This window comes from Camelus dromedarius, chromosome 3, assembly GCF_036321535.1.
Source record: "Camelus dromedarius isolate mCamDro1 chromosome 3, mCamDro1.pat, whole genome shotgun sequence".
NCBI classification, from domain to species: Eukaryota; Metazoa; Chordata; class Mammalia; order Artiodactyla; family Camelidae; genus Camelus; species Camelus dromedarius.
Genome location: NC_087438.1, coordinates 36,777,083 through 36,800,367, shown reverse-complemented (window position 1 = coordinate 36,800,367; position 23,285 = coordinate 36,777,083). Strand labels below are relative to the sequence as shown.

General features: G+C 41.6%; 1 long non-coding RNA gene across 7 annotated transcripts; it reads left to right on the top strand.

The window, feature by feature from the left end:
• The first annotated feature begins 2,885 nt into the window (after nt 1-2,885).
• On the top strand, nt 2,886-22,243 carry LOC135319577 (uncharacterized). 7 transcript variants are annotated; one of them, XR_010378330.1, is made up of 4 exons: nt 2,886-3,105; nt 9,399-9,495; nt 16,852-16,963; nt 17,591-22,243. It is a non-coding gene; the product is annotated as an uncharacterized LOC135319577 (long non-coding RNA). The 7 variants fall into 7 exon arrangements; XR_010378335.1 differs by having other exon boundaries at nt 16,852-17,273; XR_010378333.1 differs by having other exon boundaries at nt 16,852-17,738; nt 21,775-22,243.
• The last annotated feature ends 1,042 nt before the right edge of the window (nt 22,244-23,285 follow it).

Below are 23,285 nucleotides of genomic sequence, written 5' to 3'. Positions count from 1 at the left end.
TATCCCTTCCCACCCCTTTTTCCCCCTGAGAACCGTAAGTTTGTTCTCTATGTCTGTGAGTCTGTTTCTGTTTTGTAAATAAGTTCATTTGTGTCTTTTTTTTTTTTTTTAAGAGTTGAAAGGGACCCTAGTGATAGCTATATTGGCCCTTGATTTTCTATATGAAGCGATTAAGGACCAGTGATTGCTCAGGGTCATGTAGACTAAGCTGAAACTAGAACCCAGGTCTCCTGACTCGATGCTCGAAATGGTTAGGAAGGCAGCTGAGTGGGGCGGTTGTTTTGAGCTGAAGCCGTGTCAGACTCAAGAGTTTCGACAGAGATTTGCTTTAGAGGATGTGAAACTCCACTAACCTCATGTGACAAGAAATCCTTGGAGGCCTTGGTGTGGAGCCAGCGGGGGAAGTCTGACGTGGCTTCTGGTTACCAGCTCCTAATCTGAACCCACTGGCCCGGGATGACTTATGGCAAGTTTTCTGATCTGCAATAAAATGAGACATGGGACAGGGCAAGCTTTTATATACCAGTGTGCACAGGCAGGTTAATGCTAAAGGAACAAAAAAAGCCAAGAAAGGCACCTTCGGCCACAGGGCCCTCCCATAGAAAGGGACCTAGAGCTGAAAATAAAACACTGAGGGAGGGAGGGATGCTGTGTTACAGACAGAGCCTTTGTCTCCAATTCAGCCCAGGATGACAATGACCTGGCGGTGCCTGCCTGCCAGCTGTTGGCTGGCCTTTGTGAAAGTCCCTGATCTCTGCGCCAATGCTTAGTGGGCAGGTATCCATATCATGAAGCCAACTGGCACTGCTGGCACCTTTGTTGGTGAAATGAGCCCAATGTCAGGGAACTAAGGCTGCTGGGCTACTCTTGCTACCAGCTGGCAGGTGCAAACCCTGTGGGCAGGTGCCCTGGGGAGAGAGGGCTGGTATTGCCATGGTAACTGATCAAAAAAGGACGTTTCTTCTTCAACGTCAGTTTGACCTCTTTTTTGCCTGGGGAATGTTGTGAGGAAGAAGGGACTTTGTGGCAACTCTGACTTGTGTGTGAATGCATGCCTTGTCTGTTTTGAATGTATTACTTCTAATTGGATCTTACTAGTGTCACCTGCTGAGCAAATCTGGGGGTTGGTGGGTCTCTTGGGGGATGTTGTCATGGCTGAAGATCAGGCCGTCAGAGAAGTCCCAGGAGAGACAGTCCAGTGTAAACCAAGCAGGACTGAACAAAGAATTCCAAAGGTGTTTCTGAAGGGCAGCCAGTCAGGTTCGACGGGTTCTTTGGGCTATTCCGGGATAAGAGATTAGTGCTGACTGTTTGCGGCTTGTCACCCTAGATGTCCTTTGGCCAAACTGTCCAGGGCGCAGGGGTGAAGGGACCCTTGTCAGCTTACTGGGTGCCTCACCAGTTTGACACAATGAGTTCATTGTAAAGAAGCAAGCTTTTCTTGTCACCGCTGTCCTTCTCTCTGTAACTCTCTCACTTATGCCTTTATCTTGGGCAAATACATTTTTCTGGCTCTGATATAAAAGTTGAGATTCTCCTTGATATTAGTATTTCTGCATCTCATTCTGATAAAAATTGATTCCGACTCAGGTTATTGGGTTAGGCGTCAGAATTTTCCCTTTTCCCATTTCCCATTTCCTGGGTGTGTTCATGTGATGAACTCCATTTTCCATGCCCTTAGATTTCTGTTGTGAGAAATGACAGCACTGTAATAACAGGGGTGCTTCCTGAACCCCCTGGAAAATTTTGCTCCTTTCTGCCCACTGGGATGCTATCAAAATTATTCAGATGAGACGCAACCTGACAGTGGGAAATATTAATGAATCTTGGTAAACCCTGAGCAAATTGCTTGCAAATATAACCATAGATAGAAGACTCAGTCTCCTAATGTGTAAAATGAAAAGATTAGATTGAATGATCTCTTCAGGACTTTGCCAGCTAGTTTCCTAAGATTTTTGCATTTCAACACAGAAAAGAAAAGCTCTAAATAAATTCAACAACTAATAAACTGCCCTTACTCACAAATTTCTTCACTAGATCCTTGTATTCAGTAAGTATTTATAAGTCACCTACTAAGTCTAGGCACTCAGAATATAGAAACAAATGAAGCATCATTTTCTATCTTGAGGGATCTCATGGTCCAGTGGAGGGGTAGCAAGAAGAAATTAGTCTCAAAATTGTCAGGGGTTTGAAAGCAAAATTCTACTTGGGAAAAGAAGTTATCTTTTGATTTGGAAAAGCAGCATAATGGGCATATTTAATGCAGCAAAATGAGCTCCTGGCCTCGCACCCCACTTCCCGCACTGGCAGGGCCAGCACTAAGGTGATGGGAGGCACTTGCCTTGGGTGCAGAAATAAAGAGATGCCAAACAACTTAGTGATCAAGATAAATACTACTACAATGCTATACTTAAACATCAAAGTTTTTTTAAAAAATCCATGAAGAATAAAATATGCAAATTTTAAATAAAGAGAGGATCTGATTCTGCACATATAATCTTGCCTCACTTTCCTCACCCTAATTCTGGCCCTGGTTCCAATAAAACTTTATTTATAAAATTTTCCAATTTGATTTTTGAAAATGACTGTATTAAAATATCTAAAGATTTAGACAAGAATGTAACATAGTTTAGAGTTTTGGAGTTTTGTCATTAGAAACAGAAGACCCTTTCAGGGAATGGGGTCCCTGGGAGATGGTGATGAGCACAGCTGAGAAATTCTTCATGGTAGAGAATGGTTGATGAGGAGTATTATGAAAGAGATGCCTAACAAAGGGTTTGATGTTGTTCCTTATACTGTGCTGCTACTACCTACTCTATCCCCCAGCATGCAGTTAAAAGTCTGACACATACAATAACCCATGAATTCATGCTGATTTGAGAAAAAGGAAGGAAGAAGGGTGGTGTCAGCACGGGAGGAAGTGGTCTAGTGAGAGGAGGGCAGATGGAGGAAGCAGGGAGGATGAAGCAAGGCCCAGCTTAGGAGAAGACTTATCCCCTGAAATCCTGTGGAGAGAAAATGTAAGAGGTCGGGACTTTGCAGTGCATGGAATGCAGCCTTGAGCTCTATGGGCTTTGCAATATTAAAGGAAAGCGAGAACCTCAGGTAACAGACACTGGGGCTATACTTGGAAATTAATAATTATGTTACTGTCTGAATCTTTGATTTACCCCTCCAGGTCCACTCGCCATCCTTCTCCTTGCTTTCTTCCTGGTAGGCTACCCAATATGGACCACATAAAAAGCTCTCTTGCCCCTTGGCTTCCAGCTGGATTTGGCCAATGATGAGCACCAGTAGATATTTGGAAGGAGGGAGGAGAATGAATTGGTCCCTTTCCTAAGGGTTTGCTATGACTGGCTGCATCCATCTACTTATGGTTGCAGCTTCTGTCAAGGATCCTTCCCATTCCTTCTCAGGCTCTGGGAACCACTCCCTCCTGTTACCTTTTAAGGCTATGGGTGGTAACAGAGCCTCCTCTTATTTTCCCTGGGGATGCACTGTCTTTTGTGGTTTCTTACACCCTGCTTCTTTGTAAAGAGTCTGTCTCTTTTCAGTGTAAGGGTGCCAGTTGTCTCTTGCTGAGACCCTGACTGATACAGATGTGAGAAATATTTCACAAGTTGTACAGAGTGTTATAGGTTAGAGGTGGAGGAAGCAACCAACTGCCCAGTGAGAAGGGGGATAGGTGGGCATATTTGGTGATGTTTGCACTGAATCTTGTGGAATGAGATGTTTCCATGGGATTAGGATAAACCCTAGCCTGAAAACAGTCTTGCATCTTCCAGGCAGGTATTGGTGTACGTGAATCTCAATGGTCTACAAGATCTTAAAAGACAGTGATTCCAGTGGGCTTTAAAAGCACAGGAATGCTTAAGCAATAAAATAGCAACCACCCATACACTTATAATCCCTGCTGATAATCTGTCATGCTTTCTTCCAGACTTTTTACAGAGTTGAAATTATACTCCTTGTAAGATTTTGGACCCTGGTTTTCTTTAACATTACATAAAAAGTAATTTCCCCACAAACTGAAAGAAGCTGCAAATATTTGTTCAGAGGCTGCTCCTTTTAGAGGTAGCAGAATAATCTTAAAGAACTGACTGCTATTACATCATATAGATGTACTGTGATTTTTAAAAAAATAATGCTCACGTAATTTTGCATTTTTATGACATCAAAAATATTTTTTTTTGCTTGTTGAATTAAAAAAATTGCTACAAAAAAAAAAAAAACAAAAAACCCAAACCTGACCACAGACATATCTGTACTTCGAGATGGCTGAATTAGTGTAGCTTTTTGGTTGGTTGTTTTTTTAATACTAAGGAAGACTGAGTTTTCCCTTGGTAGGTGAGGAAGAGAGGAAGTGGTACATGGGACTCCATTCTGAGGGCAGGCCCAGTAACTTGGCCAGGAAGGGACTCTTTACGGATAGACATTAGCAGCAGTGATGCCTGAGTTAAATTTTATGTTGTGCTATATAAGTCCTTTCCAAATTTTCCAAAAGTTCAGTGTTAGTCTTACACAACATAGACTTTATGTTCACGGTGACTAGTGGAGGGAACAGGCAAGAACAGCGTATGTGTGAAGGACAACGGGCTGTGAAGAGTGGACAAGAGGGGCAGATCTGACTAGGAGGAGCCTGGACCAGGGGTTTGGGGAGAGAGGTGACTGGCAATCTCCCAAGGGAAGCATATTGGGGCTGATCTTCTGAAGTATGAGACGGGCACTTCTGTAGTTCCAAGAATTATATCTGGATATTAAAGGAAAGGGCAACCCCCAAGCCTGAAAGACTCAGGTTAGATGTCTTGCCTATAGAAAATAATAAGGGAAACAAAGGAGGGGATGGATGAGAAGATACTATGAAGGACAGATTTGGTGACTGTGTGAGAAGGTGCTGGACTTTAGAACAGAATGAGGGAAGTAATATTTTATCATATCAGAACAGTTCCTGCAAAATGATTGGGAAAAGAGTACATGTTTTGAACAGGATTTGGAAAGGGGAAAAAGGTAAACTCCACCTGGAGAGAAGTACACTTGATTTTATAAGGCTGAAATGTGGGAAGGTAAGCTACAATCCAACTTATTATTTGTAATGGGATCTTACAGGAAAGGGATTAGTATTCCAGTGGACTTGACCCCAGAAGTACTTGGGGTTTCCTGTCTCATTGTTCATGCCACGACGAGGCTAGTTCAAAATTTGAATTAGCTGTGAGTTTCTTTTTCAGTGATCTATTTTTCCATTAGAAATCTGAAATAAGTGACTTATTTATTCTCATGTTATTATCCAATCCATTTTTCAGCTCACACTCAACCTCTGTAGACATAGAGCTGGGGAATGGCTTAGAAAAAACATCTGATTGAGATGGTTTTCACATGACTTTGCCAAAAGGGATTTCTGCATTCAGACTGAGAGTCTTCCTCCCTGAGAACTGCCTTAACCGAACATTCAAATCAGCTTTGCAAGAACTTGGATATGGAATTCATTCTAGTTTCTGCAAACTAGAGAGTGGTTCTGTTTTTCCCTGGGAAATGAAAACATAGCATCTCTTTGGGCAGGGTTTGGAGAATTCCAGAAAATACAGGAGGAATAAAGTTTTGATGTGGCTTTTGTTGTCATATTGATTGGATAGACTTTAGTTTGGGAATCTGTCTTAGAAAGGAGAAAGCAGGATTTGGGGAAGAAGGCTGTTTTAATAAAAATAACCTTTGAAGATCAGAGACCCATTACTTATACATAAGACAGGTTAAATGGCCGTTATTTCTGCTGCATACATAGAATCTTATGTTTATGGAGTATGAAAAACAGTACTGACCACCCCTATCCAGAGTCAGTTAAAAAGGCTCCAAATAATTTCTTTTTTTTAAAACACATTTATTGTGGTATGGTTCCTGTGCAGTAAACTGCACGTATTTCAGGCGTACAATTTGATGAATTTTGATAGATGCATACACCAATGGAACCACTACCACAATCAAGATAGCTAACATTTCCATCACTCCCCAAGAGGTGCAATTTTCGAATTCCCAATTTATCCCTTCCCACCTTCTTTACCCCCTGGTAACCATAAGTTTGTTCTGTATGTCTGTGAGTCTGTTTCTGTTTTATATGATTTCTATACTGAAAAATACAGCCAACCTCTGGAAAGCATAAATAAATAAATACCCATAAAAACATAAAAATAATTCCTTCTGTCCAGCAATATGGCATTCTTTTATGTGAGGTGTCTCTGGGCTGGAAAGTAGGACTGAACTCAGTGTTCCAGCATCTGTTTTTCTTGTATTGACATGGTTTTGAACATGGCATTGTAAGATTTCTAACATTGGCTTCAGGGCTCTTTATCTGAGCTTATCACTTTTCCTAATAATCTGAATACAAATTTAGAACACATATTTGGATATTTGAAGATCACACAAATTTGGGAGAATCTACTAACTGAATCAATATTCCTAAAAGACCTCCACATGTTAGATTGCTGGACTGAAACCAAGGGGATAAAGTTTAATAAGAAATGAATATTAGATCCTGGATTAAAAAAGATCAGTTGACTGGAGATGACTGGCTTAACAGAAGCTCATGTGAAAAGTGTCATGAGTTTTATCACCAGGAAGTTCAGTGGGAGTCCAGTGTCATATGATGAGCATCAGCTCTTAGAATGCATTCATGGAGGTAGGATCCCCCTGTCAAGGATGGTCCTGTATTTTAACCCTGTTAAACCTCAGCTGAATTCCGTATCTTTAAAAGTGTCAAAGACAAATCTTGAGTTTGTTTGGAGACAGTTAACGAGGTAGCAAAAATCAGGTAACTGTATCATATAGGAAACTGTTGCCGGAGTTGCAGGAGCCATGATCCAGCCCAAAGAGGAAAAGCTCAGGAGGAGGTCTGAGTGACTGCTGTGTGGAAATATTTATCTGAAGGATTGAGAATTTCCTGGAATTCGAGTGTCTAGCACTGGGGCAAGACCAAGATCAATGTCTGGAGTTTGCAGGGAACTCCTTTGGGATTTTATATAAAGAATAATTATCTGATAAATAAAATTTGTTCAAAAGCGAAATGCACTGGCATGGGAGGAGGGAGTCCCCTGATCCTGACAAATGAGGCCAACCTTCCGGCAAGGAGGTTGTGGGGAGATTGAAGTGTGAAGCTGTATTAGATCTTCCTTTGGATTCCATCCCTTGCCAAGTAGGCAAAGTTTGTCTCTGGAGCTGTATCATTTCTCCTTTATCCCAGCTGTCACTCTGGGAAAGACAGGATCACCTGCATCCCACCTCATTAATGACTTCTAAGGGATGAGGTCTGGAGCCCAGAGAAATTTAGACTTCTATAAGTTCCCACCAAACAGGTGTGCTTCTATTCATGCAAACTATACTTGCTTTAATCTACAAACAAAGGAAATGTTGTAAGAATGGGAGATTTTCATGTGTAAGAATAAGCTCCCAGAGGGAGACATTTGGGCAACTTGCACATCTTAAATGAAAACATATAATCATGTCTCTATATCCTATGGAAGCAGGAAGCCAGGGACGATGCATCCTCACCTGCCTGTCCTGTACAGTATGCTGGCCTGTTTCCCCAGGGCTACAGCAGGATCATTACCTAATGGGCGCATGGGAAACAGAGTCTTTCTGTCTACTGTTCTTTCTTATTGCTGTGGGATTAAAAGATCAATATGAACAGTAACTGTGATCTTGGTGTTTGATGGGGATTGTTTAGCCACCTTCTTACTAGGTCACTTTATCTCAGCATTGAAGGTGGACGATGAGGACAGAGTATTTGAATATGGCTGCAGTCATCAGCTCTCAGCTTATTCCTCCTCTCTCTTCTGTCTCCCAGCTAGCAAGGAGAGTGGAACAGGAGGGTGTCTTCCCTGCAAGAAAGCAGGATACCAAATGTTTGGAAAGTGAAGAGTCACCATCCCACGAGATGGGAGAAAGGCCTGGAAGGGAGAGAAGAACTGAAGAGTACTTTTCTCTCTCATCCGGGAGGCTCCTAGGGACCCCTCCCTGAACCCAGCATCCCCCTGTTGGTCTCTTTGCAGAGACGTACAGGGGCCCTGTGGAGTTCCTGAGGAATCCTGCAGCTGCTGGGAGCTTGTAGGAGATGGGCAGTGTAGCTCCCGGTCCTTGTTAATCCCACAAATGTCCCATTGAGGGGAGCAGGAGAAGGGAGAGGCATCCAGGGCTGGCCCCGGGGTCCCTCAATGGGGGCACTGTTCGGGCTTGGGTGGAAGCCAGCCCTGACACCATGCTGGTTGTTAAAGCCTCATTCTTCCCAAGGAGGCGGCTGGAAAGGCAGCAGAACAGCTGAGGCTCCAGAAAAGGTACTTCTCTTGTTCTTCACAAGGCCGGACTGACACATGAGAGGAAGCCACTTCCTTGTCAATTATTCTCTGTTGTTCATTACATTTACATCTCAAGCATTTTGCCTCTTCCTTTTTATTCTCATTTTACTACTCAAGACCCCACACTGATGGTTTTTTCCCTTCTACCCCCAATCTCAACGGAAACGTAGAAATGATGTCAAATTTTTCTGTTTTGTGCTGGTCCCCTTGGGCAGCCCATCAGAGAAGCACCCTGAGAATGGCCCCAGTTTTGCTGCTGCTTTTCAGCCTCATAGTAATTCAAAGTCTCTTTCAAAAATAAAGAGTGCTGCTTTGGAGCTAGTGAAGTACTAGAGGCCCACTGTGGGAAACAGTGTTGTTTTTCCTACTCGCCATCCATACTCCTCTTTCTTATAACACCACCTCAATTTTCTTTTAAGCACCACACCCTGCCATGCTTAGCCTGTGGGTGTTGATGGGACTGATTTGACCATAAGGCCCCCTGGTTTCTGGGTGGACACAGCACACTGGCCTTCATCTTCTATCCTCCTGGCTTTGGGTAGAGGTAATTGGGACCCAGACTGGGCCACATCAGAGTCAATCCTGAGCAGATAGATTTGGGAGAAGTATTGGGAAAAAGACTCCCCATTTTCACTAAGGTGGCTGACTGGGTAAAGTATAAGTTGGGAGCTGTGGGGATCACCTTTGCTACCACCTGGGAAGTCTCTGTGAGAATATAGGCCACAGAGGAAAACTGGGCCAAAGTGACAAACCCCTGATGATATAGCGTATAGACTGGATCCAGCTATGCCTGAAGCCAGCACCCTGATCTTTCCATTATGCTGGTCAGAACATTCACTTTTATTCCTTTATCTCATTTGAGTTGAGTTTCTGTTAATTTCTGTAATTTCTGTTAGCTCAGTTCACTTAATTGCAACTAAAAGTCTCCTAACAGATGCTAACTTTCTCTGCTTCCTATTTTCTCCTCAGGGACCCTTATTCAGTTATTTACTACAGTGTCTTGCACTTGCCCCAAAATGTACCAAAGCTAAGATACACTAACATTGTCCAAAATTTCAGCCTAGGTGAAAAATAGGAAGACTCATTCACTTGGTTCTTCTCTGACTGGATACAGTAACAGGTACCACTGGAATCCCTACCTGTGTCTGAGTCTATGGTAAGAGCCCCAGCTTTGCCCATTCATTCAGGGGTCATTCATTCTGTGTCTACCATATGCCACAGAATTGCCTTACACAGCTCACGGTCACGCAGAAAGACTGATAGTATGAGTGTAAATAAGTGTGGCAGGCTCCCTGATGAGTCTACATCTGCTCCCATGGGGGCCCAAGGAAGGAATGGCCAGTTTTCTTCTTAGCAAGATGAGGAAAGACTTCAAGGAAGAGGTGATGCTTGAGCTGTATCTTCAAAGTTGAATAGAGGTTTTAAAGCTAAAAGAAAAGTATGGGGAAAGCAGACAAGTCTGGCCCAGGAGAGAAATATGAACTATAAACTGTTGTCTGACTTAAAAATCTACCATCTACAGGATGGAGAAGGCAGTTTGGTCTTGTCTGTTTAGCACATGCCTGACTGCTGTATAATGCTGTGTAGAACACAGAAATCTGTGGCCACACTCATCCTCTCCTTCCTCTCTCTCCAAAACTCAGAAAATACATATAAAGTTCTCTTGCTGGTGAGCAAGGCTGTACAGATGTTAGAGTCAGTTGTGGTGGGTGAACTCAGCATCCCCTGTCTGGCCTCCAGCCTTGTGGGTGTGAGTCAGTTGTGAGGAGACAGCAGTAGCAGCAGCAGCAGCATCTGCCCTACTTCTATATCCAAGTTAAAATCACATGACCATAAAATAAACAGTCCATTGGTGGTCCCATGACTTCCTTGTCAGATCTTCCAATAGTTTGTAAGTATTCCATTCCCTACACTAAATCCCTTTCAGCTGGAAATACCTTGAGTGGGTTCTGTTGTCTACACTGAACTTTGCTGATCCAATTCCCCACTGTGAGTTCTGGAAGGGCCCCGATGTGCTCCATTGCATCCCTAGTACCAAGCACAAGGTTTGGCAGTAGCAGGTTCTCACTAAATAGTTTTTGAGTAAGTGCATTAAAAGTTGTAATATGGATGTGGATATACACATGAATATACAAATAGGTAAACAATTAAAAAGTGTCATAAGACTGCATGTGGTCAAGAGCCACCTTTCTAGCAAGGAGTGTTATGTTGTCTTAGGCTAGTGGTTACTCTGGGCCACAGTGTTTGTGGAAGACTTGATGTAGAAGTCTATTTTTATTATTCAGTTTTTAAAACTACTTTTAAAAAAATTGAAGTATAGTTAGTTTACAATGTTGCATTAGTTTCAGGTGTATAGCAAAGTGATTCAGTTATACATATATACATTTTTTCAGATTCTTTTACATCATAGGTTATTACAAGATATTGAATATAGTTCCCTGTGTTATATAGGTCCTTGTTGTTTATATTTTTTATATATAGTAATGTGTATCTGTTAATCCCAAACTCCTTATCCCCCTGCCCCATTTCCCCTTTCTGATGGAGAAGTCTTGATGGAAAGGGACTAGATTCTGAGGGATAAGTAGAAATTGGATAGGGAAAAAAAAGAGTGGGATATTTTAGAGCTAGTCCTTAGTGCTAATATCACTGCACACTGATGACTCCTGAAGTGAGGACTAAGTTCCCTTTGAAATGCATATGGGCTTAAAAGTGAAGGGAAAAGGTCTTGGCATGATGTTCTTAGGTTTTGCCAAACCCTAATGTTGTGTTTGGAGCCCTTCACTGCTCCATAGGCCACAAGAATTCCCCTGTCCCCATCCCATACCCACATCAAGCATATTTCTGAATCTTCTGGGAAGCCACACAGTGAGCAGTTAGATGTCTGATCCTGCTTCAGACAAGCAAGGAGAGATTTGAGTTCAACCAGCAGAAATTTCCAGTGGGAGCCTTTGCCCAGGGTATTGGCTGACAGCCTCTGGTCCCACTGAGTTCCAGAAGTGGGTGAAAGGTTTGATGGACAAATCTCTCTTCAATATACAGTGATTACAAGGAAAGTGATGTGATTGAGCACTTCTCTATCTGCCAGTTAAGCTAGTCAGTGTCACCAGAAGGTCACAGGGTTCATAAGCTCTTCTTTACATGGAAACCAACCCAAACAATGCCAGTTTCTCATTTCATGGTTTAGCTATAACAATAAGTCACTATTGCCTTTTAAAAATTTAATATAAAGAAATTTTGGAATTGTGTTAAATAAACAAACAAGAGTTTACCACAATTTGCATCAGATTGATTGGGGATCATCAAATTAATCAGAGATGCAGGGTTGTTATTTAAATGTAAGAGAGACAGCAAATGTCTACAGAAGCTTTGCAAGGCTGCGAAATCTGTTCTTACACCACACTCAGGTTAATTAGAAGGGTGGATGGGTGAGGCAAAAGCTGTATGGCTTCCACACATCTTGTAAGAAGGCACCTGAACACCTGAGAAAATGAAGCCCTGAAAGCTGGCTGTTCCTCTGGACCTTTAGGCTTCATTTGCTTGATGTGAGTCCTCTTTCTCCTGTGTTTAAATGAAGTCAAGGTTGGGTACTAAGGGTTTAAAATTAGGAAATGCCTAACTATAAGGGAGAAATATGGGACTCCATAGCTGCCATATTGGATATGTTCTAAGACTTTATTGCTTTATTGTTTAACCTAACCCTCCATTCTATTGCGCTATTGATTATATTTCTTAATCTCTCCAAAGTTCAGTTTACTCATTGGTAAAGTCCTTGTAGGAAGGGTCAAATGAGAAAATGCACGTATATTGCTTGGCCCAGAGCCTGATATAGAGCAGACCCTCAGTAAACTTCAGCCATACTTACTGTTATATCAACATATAGAAGGCCATCAAAGAATTACGGACAATTCAACTGCTGAACCTCAACAGATTAGAAATCATAAATCTTGAGATGTCTCCTGGTCTCTGCCCTTGGCTTCTTGTGTAATTTCAGTCACTTGTCTAAGTCCAGGGGTGGGGAGAGACAGGACTTGGCATGATAGCTGGTCATATGATAAGGACTTGGAGGGGGTGTCATTGACCAGAAACTCCATAGGATGTTAGGTTGCTTACTTGAGTGACTCAGTCTGAAGCTGTGTAGGTTTGTAGGATCCATAGTAGGACTGGAGTGGTGGCTGGAGTCACACTTGAGCACCAGGCTTTGAGACGAATAGGGATAAACTAGAGGATATTATGGGATGACTTATATTCTCTGAACCACATCTCCTGAGGTTCAGTGAAAGGGGATGGAAAGATAGATTTGGGGAAATGGAGGAGAGGGTAACTGACTCAAGCTTCCAGTAGTTTGGGGGTTGTTTCAGGGTAAAAGCTAAGACCACTGGGTAGAAGTGCTGGGGAAGCATTTTCGGCTCTATTGCCAGTTGGCATGAGAAAGGTAGAACTTTCTAGAAATTAACAGTGGAATGGTCTACCTTCCAATGTAAAGTCCCTAGAACAGTTAATGCTGGGCAGGCTGGTTCCTGGGGAAGCTGAAGAGAGTTCCTGTCCTGGAGCATAAGGGAGGGACTCAGTACAACCTTACAATCTTGTGGGTGGAAATGATGGCCAAGAAAGAAGAGAAAGCATCATGGGTGCTGGGACCTGCAAGCATGGCTTGGTTATAGGTGTGATGGGGAGAGACTAGTGTGGAGAACAGATGTTTAGGGCTTTTTATTTTATCTTGAGGAGGGAGGACTTTATTCTGAGGGTTATGGGGAGCCATGGAAAGGTTTTTAAGCAAGGGAGTATCATGGCCAGATGTTGTCAGAGAAAGATTACTCTCACTCCATCAGGAGCCTAAATGAAGGAAGAAAAACATTTACTGAGAACCACTGTGAAGTGAATGCTTCAGATAAATGAGATCATCCCCTACTCACAACCACCTCTGAATGGGTACTCATCTTCATTTCGTAGCCAAGGACACTAAGAACCAGAGAGGTTAAGTGACTTTGTCAACATTGCCCAGTTATTAAGTGCAGTGACCAAGCAAAGACTCAAAAGCAAATGAGTCTGATCTCAAAGTCCATGCATTCTTTGTTTCATTTTAGTAAAAATAAAACAAAACAGAACAAATACCATTTTTGTAAATATAAACAAATCTCAAATCCTAGGAGGAACATTACTTATCCATTCTGTAAGATTGCTACACACCCAGGGGTGCCTAGCCATGAACAATTCCCCTTTCAAGTGACTTGCTGCTATAAGACCCTCTTCCTTCTGGCTGGAGATAATTAGACAAGGGCCAAACTGACACTCTTTCCCAGAAATTTGGGACTGGGGTTTGGAAGCAGCCAATTTATCGTTCTATTTACCTGGACGCTTGGTTGCTAAGGTGCAGCTGCTTCTCCCATGCAGACTGAGAAGCAGAGGAAATGGACTGCAGAGAGAGAAGAATGCAGCAGATGTGTAAGCAGAGAGGAGACACAGAGTTGGTCCTGCCTGGACTTTTCAGTTCTTCTTAGAGTCTGTCTGAATTCCCTGAAACTCCCTATATCCACATAACATATTTCTCCTTTTGGTTTAAGTTAGGTAGAGTTAGTTTTTGTTCAAATGGAAAGAAACAGATTCACTGAAGTTCCTAAGGGTGCTTGAAGAAGGCAGGCAGTGAGAGAATGTGGACTCCACTCCTTCAGGGGCTGAAAATGGTGAGGAGCCCAGCTATGCCTTATCTTGATGCCCCAGAGTTCCTAAACTTGTGAAATGCCTGGGTTTCTTATGAAAACAGAGAAGGGTGGGGTCTGAGAACATCCTGGTGTGAACCTTCATTGAGACATTGCACAGGGAGGCAGTGGGGCACAGGCAAAGAGGAAGATGAGGGATGAAGGCAGCAGTTGTGGAGATGGCATGGACCTGTCTCAAGCCTCAGAAGGGGGGTTTAGGTCAAGGTTATATCCAAGAGAGTAGAAGGCTTGAGCAGACATCTGGTTTGTAATTAAAGTCAGAGGCTTAACTAATATATTGCAAAGTTCTATTTATTTTATTTTTAAACAAGCAATGCAGGAAGGTATTCTTGTAAAATTCCATGTTATAAATGAATGTGGAATGAAAAATGGAAGCCCCCACTTCATCCCCAAGTATTTAAGAGTGAAATTCCAGGTGGAACCTGGCCAAGCCCTAAGGAGTCCAGTTAGGGGTGAAAAGTGTCTCAGGCCACAGGAAGCAGGGGAGAGATGAGCACACAGCACCACCCTTCCTCCCAGTGACTGTAGTAACTGCCTGGGGCAGGATTTGCTTTTACTTAGCACCTAACAAGCACATGTTAAGCATAATATGTTATCTCATAAAGTTTGGGATTAACAGATACACACTACTATATACAAAATAGATAAAAAACAAGGATCCATTGTGTAGCACAGGGAACTATATTTAATATCTTTAATAACCTATAATGGAAAATAATCTGAAAAAGAATATATATATGTATATGTATAACTGAATCACTTTTGCTGTACACCTGAAACAAACACAACATTGTGGATACGTCAATTAAAAAAAAAAACCTTCGTTTTTTGAGAGGAGGGTATGGAGATTTCTTATATATCCCCTTCCCCCAACACCTGCATAGCCTCTCTCATTTTAGCAACATCCCCCACCAGAGTGGTACATTTGTTACAATCGATGAATCTCCATTGATACATCATAATCACCCGCAGTCTGCAGTTCACATTCCATTCCATCCTGGTATTGCAGATTCTAAGATTTGTACAAATGTATAATGACATCTGTCCACTAGCACAGTATCATACTGTATCATTTTACAGTAGTTTCACTACCCTAAAAATCCTCTGTGCTCTACCTATTCACCCCTATCCCCACTCCCAACCCTTAGCAATTACTGATCTGTTTACTGTCTCCATAGTTTTGCCTTTTCCAGAACATCATGTAGTTGGAATTGTATTCTAGGGCAGGATTCTAAGCCTCCTCATCTCTTCCTCACAGTGGGTACAGCCAAGAGAGAGGGGCCTGCTGGTGTCAGATTGACAGGTGTCCCTGTGCCCACCAACCTCCCTACTGACCTGCTCCCTGCCCCACCTGGACCAGCCCCAACTTGGAGGGAGCAGGGGGAACTTGTGGCTGCTTATTCCAAAACCCCACCTGATTGCTTTGCAACACAGCCTCTTTCAGCTCTTTCTGAGTGAGTCGCTGGCAAAGGGACCTTCAAGAGATTAAATTTTTGTCTTTTGTCAACTCTTCTGATATGGGGCTTTCTTCCATATTGATATATGGTTATATATCAATATATCTCTATATCGAAGGTCTTGCTCAATTTGAAGGATTAATCAATTGGGGCTGGTTTGGTGAAACGTGTGTTTGTCTTGGGGAATTCTTGGGGGCAACAGAAAAGTGTTAGCAACCAGCACAACAGGTATAGCCAGAGTTTAGTTTGTTTATTGATTTAAAAATGAATGTTTTAAAAAAATATACTTGGTAAAAAATTCAGAAAAACAGAAGAATTTTAGGTTAAAAAAAAAAAAAAAAAGCCTCTCTCTTTCCTCACCTCCAATCCCACTGAATATTTCTGTCCTCCCGCAAATTCACACGTTGAAATCTTAACCCCCAAAGGTGATAGTATTAGGAGGTGGGACTTTGAAAGGTGCTTGGGTTATAAGGGTAGAGCCCGTATATTAGTGTCCTTACAAAAGAGGCCCAGAGAGACCTCTAGCCCCACCTACCATGTGAGGATAGAGCGAGAAGGTGCCAGCTATGAGGCAGGAAGAAGGCTCTCACCAGAATGTGACCACGCTGGTGCCTTGATCTTAGACTTAGTACTTCCAGAACTGTGAGCAATACATTTCTGTTGTCTGTGAGCCACCCAGTCAGTGTTATTTTGTTACAGCAGCCCCAGCAAACTAAGATATCTATCTTTACTAGGTCTTTAATAGCCTCTCAGAATTTTTAAAATCAGTGTAGTAGCCTATATACGCATATTCTTTTTTAGTTTTTAATTACAAGTAAAGTTTCATTGACCATCTTTGTATGTGTATATTTGTATACTTTTATATCTATACAATACATCTTTCACAGTGCAATTTCTGGGTCAAAGTATATGCATGTTTAAAAAATTTTGCTACATGCTGCCAAATTTACTTATACAAAACTATACTTACTGAGATTCCCACCAACAGTATGTGACTGCCTGTTTCCCCCGTTCTTATCAACACTGAGAAATACCAGACCTTTAGTATTTTCCAGTCTCATAGGGGAAAGCAGTGCCTTGTTTTGATTTTTGTCTTTTAAATGTTGAGAGGTCTAGTTCACCTATTGTATCTATTTTTTTTAATGGGTGGATGGTTAATTTCCTTTGTCCTTTTGTCTTACTGAATTAGAAGGATTCTTTAAGAAACCAGACCTTTGTCAGTCAGATATGTTGCAAGGGATTTTCTCCAGTTTTTAAATTGTCTTTTGACTCTGTTTATGACACACACCATATTTGCCATATAAATGTTTGCTTTTTTTATTTAATTTTTTTTTGTAGGCACATTGATCGGTCTTTTCCTTTATGATGGCCTGAGGATAATGCCCCACGGTGGGAGGAAGAACACAAAGAAGGCCTTCAAGGAGAGGGAGAGGTGCAGCTCAGCCACCAGGTCACTGTGATAGCAACACTGGGTCACCTGGGATTTCTCTATAAACATAAAAAAGAGCCTTGCAAAAGAAACTTTTTAAAATCTACATTGGGGTGCGGGTGCAGGGATGTTATAGTAAGGGACGGTGAAGAGTTGAGAGGAAAGAAAACCCCCAGATGCAGCCTGGTAAGGGAACAGGAGAATTGAAGCTAAGTTGGAAGTGAAAGAGGCAGACTGCTCTCATGCTTCTGAGTTTGAATTTGAGGGCAGGGTGCAGTAAGGAGGTTCACTGCAGGTGTGAGTTGACCACCTCCTCAGGTTCCACACTCTGGTGAGTTGACCCTCTACTCTCCATCTCTCGCCCCTTCTCTTTTCAGCTCAACCAACCCTAGCCTAGACATTGAAAACACACACACACACACACACACACACACACACACACACACACACACACACACACACACACACACACACACACATCCCACAGAAGACACTCCACGCTTGACCTGGGGTGAGTCTTGCTCTGAAGACCAGTTACCTTGAGGTCCCTGGGGATGGAAGTTGATGATCTTTGGGAATGGAGGTTGATGTTTCTGTGCTTCTTCCTCACTGGTTTTAATGGATGACACATCCCACTGAAATGCACAGAAATGGAAGGAATATTTGCAAGATATAGATGCCATGAGAAGGAGCCATTTGGAGCCCTGGCAAATTCTGCATTTGACTCTCGTCCTTTCCTGTTCAGAAGTTGATTTCCCAGCTTGGGCATCACCATTTGCTTCTGTCTTTTCCCCAGGTATCTGACCCTTGGATGTTTTGCATCTCAGGCTTACTTCTACTAGAGGAAAAAATGAAGGCACATAACAAACCAAGCAGGCTTGCTGCTTACTAACCACTCAAGGTTTGGTATGGCAATAAGCCAATGCTAATGTCTCAATTCAAGGTTTGGGATTACAAGTGAATTTGAGGTCAAGCTAACAACTGAGAATAGAAGTGGAAATAAAGGTGGGAGGGGAAGAGAAGGGTGGGGCAGGGCAGTGGTGGGCGGTGGTGGATGGGAAATGAAAAGAAGAGACTAAGAGGTGGCAGCCTTCCCTTCTTAGCTGCTGGAATCACACCTATGGTAGAAACAGTGAGGGTCCGAGAGAGAAGAGAAGCATTGGTTTCTAATCATTGGCTTGCAGAACATGTCAGGCAGCTAGTTACCCAGGTTGGAAATAGGGGTTAAAAAATCGGGAGAAGCGAATGAGAGAAAATCTTGCCCGGCTGAAGAGGGCGGGAGGGCTTCTGCATCCTGGGGATTGTTGTGAATGCGAACTTTCTCCAAGCTGATTAAATGGAATTAACTCCACAGCCTGGCATCTTACAACCTCCTGTTGCTCTCATCTCTCCAAACCCTTGTTCTACCTCTTCAGAGCCTCCTGGAACCCTGAGGAATTTATTAATGATGTCCAATTATGGAAAATTTCAGGTTTTTAATCAACTTCAGATGCACAGCTGAAGGGTTCAGCTCAACCCCCCTGAGAAAATGTACATTAAACAAGATTTCAGAGAACTGCACACTTGCTTCCCACATCCAGCCCTCTCCCCGCTTCCAATCATCTATAGCATCTCTGCCCCTGCTCCGCACCATTTCCCCTCTGCCCTCATCTTCCCACCCCCAGCTTTCGAAAAGAGCTGTGAATTTCAGCTGCCCCTTGTTTTAAAAACTGCAGAACACACGGCATTGCTGACTGATTGACCCAGCTGGCTTCTGTCCAAGCCCTCCCCAGCCCTAATTTGTGGCTTTCATCTAGGTGTGCTGGAAAGACTTTTCCTGACCATTTCCACCCTCGGTGACTGCTAGCAAACAATCTTTGTTTCCTCTTTGAGGATATTTTTGAAGATAGATTAGAGGTTTGAAAAAACACTTGGAATAACTCTTTAAACAGGTTTTCCAAACACTGGTGGAAGGAAACAAAGGAGGTGGGTGGGAACATCAGCCCTGAATAATGGTTCTATTTCTCATCCTGTGTTGCCTCAGGCCTGCATAGCTTGTATTCTCCCCGGCCTGTGGAAACTTTGCATACTTCCGGGGCTTGGTCTCTGCAGAGGCTGCTCGTCACCCTGGGAGAGACGGGCCCTCCACCAGCTGCTGTGGGAATGGCACATCTGGCATTCCAGCAGTCACTTCCTCTCCAGGGAAAAGCCTAGGTTCCACCCTGTGCAGTTTCACGAAGTGTTGCCGGGGCTCCTGGGAATGGGCAGGAGCGGTTGTGAGTGGTGAACATCCTCCCAAGCTCCTGTGGGGCCTGCAGGCTCTGCTCAGCTGATTAAACAGTCTTCACCTGGGGCAGATTTTTAAAGAGACTACTGCATGACATGGCAAGGTTTTTCCATAGGTGAAAATTCTATTTAACATCTAGGTAGGCTGGAATATTGATCTTCAGAGGTAGCCGCTTGAACCTTGCCTCTTAGACGAAGCAGTCTCCATCCCCTTGAGCTGTCTGGGATCTCTTTAATAAGCCAAGATTCTTTTGGTTGCAGGTGACTGGAAAGAAACTTGATATAGATTGGGCAAATGAGGGCGTTTGTCAGTTGCTGAAATCAGGGTGGAAAAATAGCTAGGTCTCAGGAATGAATGGAACCTGGGGTGTGCTAGATTTGGCTTATCCTGGTTTTTGAGAGCTGATTGTTCAATTTACAGGAATTTCATGAGCTAGTTGTTAAACACAGCCATTATTGAAAATTATATAAACTCATGAGTAAAAATTATATTAAACACAATGATAATAAATTCTTAAAACTCCTCACTTCGTAATTATTTCACTGCACTTTGCTATTATCTCTGCTCTTGAGATTCCTTGTATCTATTATATCTCTCTGGTGGAAACACTACAGAATGGTGTGCTATTGCCCACACCTTTGCAACTCTGTTTTTCAGAGTTGGAAAGTTGGAAGCTTGAAATTGACTGTGGTGGAAGCATTGACACCACAGAAATTCACAAACACTACAAATCAGGGCTTGATCTACTGCTTTCTTGGTTGTATAGTCTCAACTTAAGGATGTGATGAAAAAAGTGTTGATAATGCAAGTTACACTTAAAAAAAGTATGTTATGTCTGTAGTTGTTACATTGTGAATGGCACCCCCCAAAATAAGAAAACGTTCTATTTTTAGAGAACTATTCTGTGCAATTTTTGATCTAGGACAGAATTGCAAATGGCTCTTACCTGGAACATATATCATTAGGTGTGCCTGGCTGGTAGGAACTTTATGGTTTTTATTGCCTGTGTTTTACCTGGGGAGAGACAACCACTATCCTCTCTTCACTGTACTGCATTGCTTTTCTTGTTGGTGGGAGAGAGATTTGGGGGATTATCTTGGTGCCTCTCAAATCACACCATTTTATATACACACACATATATATATATATAAATACACATATAATACTACACCATTATATATATTTATATTCTCATTTATATCATATATATTTATAATCTCATTTAATTCTTATAACTAAATGCATTTCTTAGAACTACATTGCTTTCCTTGTTGGTAAGAGAGAGATTTCGGGGTTATGTTGGTGGTCCTCAAATTCCAAGCCAGTATCTGTCTATCTCCAAAGAGTCAGCAGCAGGTTTGATGTGTGCATATTTGTTCTCCGTCAGAACCTTTAGCCCACGGCCTTTATCATCACTGTTTTACACTGATGCTCGCAGACAGTTTCCCAACCTGGGTCATGAGCAGAGCATTTCATGAAGTTCTTGTTCAGAATTCTGATTACAGATGATAATCTCTGTGAACCTCCTTAAAGGAGAGCCACTTCTACTGGAAAGGTGTTGGTGTTCCTGTGGATTGGCACAGCTGTTGGGGTGGGGCAGGGTATGGTGGGGCTGGGAAGGTGATAGATCATCCACAGATCATGCAACCCAGGATTACAGAAGAGGTCACTGAACCCATTATTTTGCCTCCACACCGTTTCACTGAAACCATTTAAAGAGTAGCGTATAAAAGGGAGACCAAAAAAAAATTGTATTCAAGAGTACATTCCAGTGACTTATCTAAATCTTTCCTTCTATACAGTAAATTGATTTCTTCTTATTCAGTTTTCTAGGCATATGCAAAAATAAAAAATCATTGTGTTTTAGATATTGAAGCTTCCTAAAACTCTGTTCATCTTCTCTTCTGAGCAAACTTTTTTTTCTTTAAACCTTTTAATGTTTCCCATAATGATTTCAAGACATCACTTTTCAGACATTTAGTTTTGTCTTTAAGACAAAGGGCCACTTTAATTTTTCTAATTTTTTTTAAAAAGATTTGGCCTCCATGAAACCTTTTGTACCTTCTCCTTTGCTGATTTCTCCCTTGTCTGAAATTTTTAAAAGTTTATGTTCGGTGCTACATAATTTATTTGTTTCTGTTTGCTTCCTGTTTGGAGCTCTTTTCTGCACTCAAGCAAAGTATAAGCTATGGAGGGCATGGATAATAACTTTTACTTTTCTGTCCCTTAATGTCTGCTAAAGTGCCAGAAAAGTAGCTAACATTCAGAATGAATTTGTTGATTTGTTGGTATGTTGGCTGACAGCTGTAAGAACTCTTCTTCTTTCTAATGTCCACACACTTCTGATTTACCACTTTCTCTTCTATTGACAATGGGAGAAATCAAATGAAAAAGCTTATTAGAACTGTGGACAAAGTAAGGGTAACTTAGCTTTGAGTGATATTCTGAAAGATCTCTTATGAATGAAATTCATGACTATTAGATATATTTTATATTTCTATTTTGTCTACTCACAATCTCCCTCAATTTCTTTCCTTATGTTTGGTCATTACCATTACGGACAAAGAATGTTGCCTGCCATTCCAGTAAACAATGAATGTTGCCCACCATCAAGAATCAAGATAAAGCCATGAGCCGCTGCAGCCCCCCAACCCCACCCCCACCCCCAGCCCTCCACAGTGCACCAACAGAGAAATTCAGGATGGAGAAAAAGAGAATACTGGCCTTAGATGGTTGAGAAAGATGCATATCAAAGGAGTAATTCAATGAGCTCAGACTCTTGCACCTTCCCATACATAGAAAAGCACTAAAATCATTAACTCCAGATGTTTGGTTTTTGTGATCAGCAGTAATCTTTTGATGATCCATTATATATATATATCTATACATATCTATATTTTTTTTTCCCCAGCAAAAACTCCTATATGTCCTGGCTCCCCCCTTCCCTCTTTGGAACAGTTCCTCAGAGCTATCTGAGAGGATGTCTCCCAGGCTGTAGTCCTCAGTAATGTCCCTGAATAAAACATAATTCTCAACTTTTACGTTGTGTGTTTTTCATTTGACATCATGTTTTGAACTGATTGAGGTTCTCAGTAAGCAATGTCACTATCATGACCTTCCAAGTAAATTTATTAAATCAAAAAAAAATTTTTTTAAATCCAAGGATTAGGGACTCCTTTTGACTCTACAACTCTTCATTGATAAGTTTTTTAGCTGGATTTTTGGTAGAGTTACAAAAAACCTAATGAAAACATGAGATTTATAATCCAGGGTACACTGTTTTGTCTTCAAATATTTGAAAGGACTAAATCATTTACCTTCTAAAAATAATCCAAAGAAATTCATAAAGTATGGTAATGCATTCAAGTTTTTGTAAGACAATTTTATATAAATGTTTTTTAATAAATCTCTGTAACTAATAACAATACTTGGTATTTAACAAAATGATACATTTCATAACAGTATTCTCCTTGTTTATAAATACAGGACACAACAGGATTTGGAAAATCAACCCAGGTGTACTGAAGAAGGAACGTTACAGTTGTACTTAAATAGATCTTTCATGCCCATTTATATGAGAAAATATTGGATTTGTTCTTTAAAAAAATTTTTTTAATTGAAGTATAGTCCATTTACAATGTCGTATTAATTTCTGGTGTACAGCATAGTGATTCAGTTATACATATATATTTCTTTTCATACTCTTTTTCATTAGATGCTATTGAATATAGTTCCCTGTGCTGTACAGTAAGACCTTGTTGTTTATCTATTTTATATATAGTAGTTAGTATCTGCAAATCCCGTACTTCCAATTTATCTTTTCCCACTCCCTTTCCCCGTGGTAACCCTAAGTTTGTTTTCTATGCCAGTGAGTCTCTTTCTGTTTTGTAAGTAAGTTCATTTGTATCTTTTTTTTTAGATTCCACATATAAGTGATGTCATATGGTATTTTTCTTTCTATTTCTGGCTTACTTCACTGAGAATGATGATCTCCAATTCCATCCATGTTACTGCAAATGGCATTATTTTATTCTTTGTTATGGCTGATTACTAGTCCATTGTATAAATATACCATAA